We start from the raw sequence: 6,000 nt of genomic DNA, 5'->3' as shown, positions 1-6,000 counted from the left end.
GTGGTATCAGCTTAAAAGTATGCCAGCCTCACGCGACTCAGAGCAGAGGGAAGGGTGTTGCATCCTGACTTAAGGAAAAGTTTCAGATGAAAAACAACTCTCACCCTGGCTAGTAGGCTCAGTGGTGGAGTGTTGGCCTGGTGTGTGGATGTCCCAGGTTCGATTCCTGGTCAGGGTACACAGGAGAGAAGTGCCCATCTGCTTCTTCACCCCTTCCCCTCTTGATTCTCTCTTTTCCCCTCCTGCAGCCATGCTTCAATTGGAGTGAGTTGGCCCCAGGAGCTGAGGATGGATTGCTCCATGGCCTCTGCCTCTGGTGCTAAGAAGAGCTCGGTTGCTGAGCAACAGAGCAGCAGCCCCAGATGGGCAGAGCATCACCCCCTAGTGAGCTTGCCATGTGGATCCAGGTCAGAGCACATACGGGAGTCTTTCTGCCTCCCCTTCTCTCACTGAATAAAAAAAAAAGAAAAAAAAAAGAAAAAAACCAACTCTCTCAGTAGGGAGGTATGAACATGGAAGCACCTTTTACTATTTAATTTGGAAAATAAAGTGTCATCCAATCCATAGCAGCAGATTTATTACATTGACAATGGGGCTCTTTTAAAAATAGGCTCTGCTTTTTTTTTGGAGACAAGATAGATGGCTCTGGAATAGGCGGACGTACCAACATCTACCTCCCAGAACCAAAGTGGATTACAAACTAATTTTAAGAACTATCATCTGGAAAAACCAATTTTGGACTAAACTAAGAGGACTCTTCAACCAAGGAACACTGAAGAAGCCACATTGAGACTGGTACGAAAAGTGGAAACGCGGAAAGGGCTGCCCAGCTCCCCGGAGCGAACAGCAGCAGGGAGAGACTCACGTGGCGGGAAGTGAGTTTAGCAGAGGGGGAAGGGTCCTGAATCCCAGGAACAAAGCCCCAGCCTGCAGCCCCAGAGCCCAGAAGAGGCGTAAGGACAGTATTTAGCTGGAAACAAGTCAGGATACTGTTTGTAAGAAAGAGTCTGATTTCTCAGACCCAGGATCCTTCTTAAAGGGACTGCGCAGAACATCTCTCTCACAACCACTCACCCAGGGCTCCTGGGGACGGGGAGAGAGGAGAGGACCAGAGTAACAGGAAGAGAGGGTAATCTAGGAGGCACAGGGAGAAACATTTTGGGAGATAGCCACCCTAACCCCTGGGACGAGTCACTCCCCAAAGTTGAAGTGAATATTTCCCCTGGAAACAGCAATACCAGTAAAGGAAAGCAGGAGAGCAGCCAAACAAGCTCCCCTGCGACACTCAGAGTAGAGTCGCATAGAAGGAGGACCTTTTGGGTCTACAGTAGTGAGTCTTAGGGTCCGAGCTGCAACGCCCCCACCCACGTGGCTGAGGGCTCGCCAGAGGGCAGGCGGCAGTGGGAGACAAAAGTGCGGTTCTGCTGGCAGGGGCGGAAGCCAGCTGGCCACCACTGGGCTCAGGTGTGAGCTCAATCTTGCGTGGCTGGGGAGAAGGGGGCGTGCAAAAGCAGTCAAGCTCAGCTGCTAGCAGCCTGTAATCCAGCCTGCGGGAGAAGGGCGGGAACCCCAGAAAGAGTGGAGACCAGCCCCTGAGCAAGGGCACAGGAGCACAGCCTTGCCCCGCCCACGCAACCCAGGCTTGCGGTCTGACTTGGTAGCCGGCTCCTCCCGCGGGGGTGGAGCCAAAAGCCCAAAGAGGCGGAGTTCCGCTACTGAGCTGAGCTTGGGCACGCAGTCCTGCCCAGTGGTAGAGCCAAGGCTAGCACCCGTTCCTCGAGCAGGCTCCTCCTGTAAGGGCAGGACGAAAGCCCGGAAACAGGCGGAGACCCACAGCTGAGCAAAGGTGCTCACCAGTGCCCTCAGGACCGAGCATAACGTCACACATGGGGGCGGGGCAAAGGCCAAGGCCACCAACCCTTGTGCACCTGAGCACGTGATCACAGCCACTCCCGTGAAGAGAAAATGTGGAGGCAGAGAAATACAACACAAATAAACCAAGAGAAATCCCCAGAAAAGGACCTAAGTGAATCAGATATAACCAAATTACCAGATGCAGAGTTTAAAATAATGATTGTTAGGATGCTCAAAGATATTAGAACAACTTTAGATGGCCATCACGAAAACCTAAATAAAGAGATAACAAATATAAAAAAGGACATTGAAATAATAAAAAAGAATCAGTCAAAAATGACAAATACAATATCTGAAATAAAGAATACAATGGAAGGAATTAAAAGCAGGATGGATGAAGCAGAGAATCGAATCAGTGAGTTAGAGGACACGATAAATAAAGGCATGGAAGCAGAGCAGAAAAAAAAAAGAGAGACTCAAAAAGTCTGAGGAAACTCTAAGAGAGCTCTGTGACAACATGAAGAGAAATAACATCCGCATCATAGGGGTTCCTGAAGAAGAAGAGAAAGAATAAGGGATAGAGACTTTGTTCAAACATATCATAGCGGAAAACTTCCCCCAATTAAGGCAGGAAAACATTTCACATGTTCAGGAAGCACAGAGAACTCCATTAAGGAGAAACCCAAAGATACCAACACCAAGACACATCATAATTAAAATACCAAAGCTAAATGATAAAGAGAAAATATTAAAAGCTGCTAGAGAAAAAAAGACTATGACCTACAAAGAAGCCCACATAAGGATGACTTCTGACTTCTCAACAGAAACACTTGAGGCCAGAAGGGAATGGCAAGAAATATTCAAAGTAATGCAGAACAAGAACCTACAACCAAGACTACTTTATCCAGCAAGGCTATCATTTAAAATTGAAGGAGAAATAAAAAGCTTCCCAGACAAAAAAAAAGTCAAGGAATTCACTGCAACCAAACCAAGGCTGCAAGAAATGCTAAGGGACCTGTTGTAAACAGATCAAAGGAAAAAAAGAATATAGCAAAAGAGGAATACAGTTTTAAACAAAAAAAATGGCAATAAACAGATCAAGAGACATAGGGTAGCTGCATGGATAAAAAAACAGGACCCATACATATGCTGTCTACAAGAGACACACCTTAAATCAAAAGATGCACACAGACTGAAGATAAAAGGATAGAAAAAAATATTTCATGCAAATGGAAATGAAAAAAAAGCTGGGGTAGCAATACTTATATCAGACAAAATAACTTTAAAACAAAGACTATAGTTAGAGATAAAGAAGGTCACTACATAATGATAAAGGGAGCAATCCAAAAGGAAGATATAACCATTATAAATATCTACGCACCTAATATAGGAGTACCTAAATATATAAAGCAGACTTTGATGGACATGAAGGGCAAGATCAACAGCAATACTATAATAGTAGGGGATTTCAATACCCCATTAACATCATTAGATAGATCCTCAAGAAAGAAAATTAACAAAGGAACAGCAGATTTAAAAGACATATTAGATCAACTTGATTTAATAGATATCTTCAGAACCTTTCACCCTAAAACAGCAGAATATACATTCTTTTCAAGCGCTCATGGTACATTCTCTAGAATAGATCGCATGTTAGGGCACAAAAGCGGTCTCAACAAATTTAAGAAGATTGAAATGATATCGAGTACTTTCTCTGACCATAATGGCATTAAACTAGAAATCAACCACAATAGAAAAATTGAAAAACATTTAAACACTTGGAAACTAAATAGCATGTTATTAAATAACGAATAGGTTAACATTGAGATCAAAGAAGAAATAAAAAATTCCTAGAAACAAATGATAATGAGCATACATCAACTCAAAATTTATGGGACACAGCAAAAGCAGTCCTGAGAGGGAAGTTTATAGCATTACATGCATACCTCAAGAAGCTAAAAAAAGCTCAAATAAACACCTTAACCCTGCATCTAAAAGAACTAGAAAAAGAACAGCAAGTAAAGCCCAGAGCTAGTAGAAGGAAGGAAATAATAAAGATCAGAGCAGAAATAAATGACATAGAGGCTAAAGAAACAATACAGAGGATCAATAAAACCAGGAGCTGCTTCTTTGAAAAGGTAAACAAGATTGATGAACCTTTAATAAGACTCACCAAGGAAAAAAGAGAGAGGACTCAAATAAATAAAATTAGAAACAAGAGTGGAGAAATAACAACTGACACAACAGAAATACAAAATTTTGTAAGAAAATACTATGAAGAACTGTATGCCAAAAAACTAGACAACCTAGATGAAATGGACAAATTCCTTGAATCATATAATCTTCCAAAAATCAATCTGGAAGAATCAGAAAACCTAAACAGACCAATTACAACAAATGAGATTGAAACAGCTATCAAAAACTCCCAAAAAAGAAAAGCCCTAGGCGTGATGGCTTCACAAGTGAATTCTACCAAATATTCAAAGAAGAACTAACTCCTATCCTTCTCAAGCTATTTCAAAAAATTCAAGAGGAAGGAAGACTTCTAAACTCCTTTTATGAGGTGAGCATAATTCTGATTCCAAAACCAGGCAAAGACAACACAAAAAAAGAAAGTTATAGGCCAATATCCCTGATGAACTTAGATGCAAAAATCCTCAACAAAATATTAGCAAACCGGATCCAGCAATATATGAAAAAAATTATACACCATGATCAAGTGGGATTTATTCTTGGGAGGCAAGGCTGGTACAATATTCGCAAATCAATCAATGTGATTCATCACATAAACAAAAGAAAGGAGAAAAACCACATGATAATTTCAATAGATGCAGAAAAAGCATTTGATAAAATCCAGCACCCATTCATGATCAAAACTCTCAGCAAAGTGGGAATACAGGGAACATACCTCAACATGATAAAAGCCATTTATGACAAACCCACAGCCAACATCATACTCAATGGGCAAAAATTAAAAGCAATCCCCTTAAGATCAGGAACAAGGCAGGGGTGCCCCCTTTTACCACTCTTATTCAACATAGTTCTGGAAGTCCTAGCCATAGCAATCAGACAAGAAAAAGAAATAAAAGGCATCCAAATTGGAAAAGAAGAAGTAAAAGTATCATTATTTGCAGATGATATGATATTGTATATAGAAAACCCTAAAGTCTCAGTCAAAAAACTACTAGACCTGATAAATGAATTCGGCAAGGTGGCAGGATATAAAATCAATACTCAGAAATCAGAGGCATTTTTATACACTAATAATGAACTGTCAGAAAGAGAAATCAAGGAATCAATCCCTTTTACCATTGCAACCAAAAAAATAAAGTACCTAGGAATAAATCTAACCAAGGAGATTAAAGACTTGTACTCAGAAAATTATAAAACATTGATAAAAGAAATCAAAGAAGACAAAAACAAGTGGAGGCATATACCGTGGTCATGGTTAGGAAGAATAAACATCATTAAAATGTCTATATTACCCAAAGCAATTTATAAATTCAATGCAATACCAATTAAAATACCAATGACTTACTTCAAAGATATAGAACACATATTCTAAAAATTTATATGGAACCAAAAGAGAACTCGAATAGCCTCAGCAATCTTGAAAAGGAAGAATAAAGCGGGAGGGATCACACTTCCGGATATCAAGTTATATTATAAGGCCATTGTACTCAAAACAGCATGGTACTGGCATAAGAACAGGCACATATATCAATGGAACAGAACAGAGAACCCAGAAATAAACCCACAGCTCTATGGACAACTGATATTTGACAAAGGAGGTAAGGAAATACAATGGAGTAAAGATAGCCTCTTTAACAAATGGTGTTGGGAAAATTGGACAGCTACCTGCAAAAAAATGAAACTAGACCACCAACTTACACCACTCACAAAAATAAACTCAAAATGGATAAAAGACTTAAATGTAAGCTGTGAAACCATAAGCATCTTAGAAGAAAACAAGGGCAGTAAGCTCTCTGACATCTCTCGCAGCAATATATTTGCTGATTTGTCTCCACAGGCAAGTGAAATAAAAGACAGGATAAACAAATGGGACTTTATCAAACTAAAAAGCCTCTGCACAGCTAAAGACAATAAGAACAGAATAAAAAGACAAACTACACAATGGGAGAATAT

The sequence above is a fragment of the Saccopteryx bilineata genome, chromosome 3, assembly GCF_036850765.1.
Source record: "Saccopteryx bilineata isolate mSacBil1 chromosome 3, mSacBil1_pri_phased_curated, whole genome shotgun sequence".
Lineage (NCBI taxonomy): Eukaryota > Metazoa > Chordata > Mammalia > Chiroptera > Emballonuridae > Saccopteryx > Saccopteryx bilineata.
Note: the sequence above shows the minus strand (reverse complement) of the source record.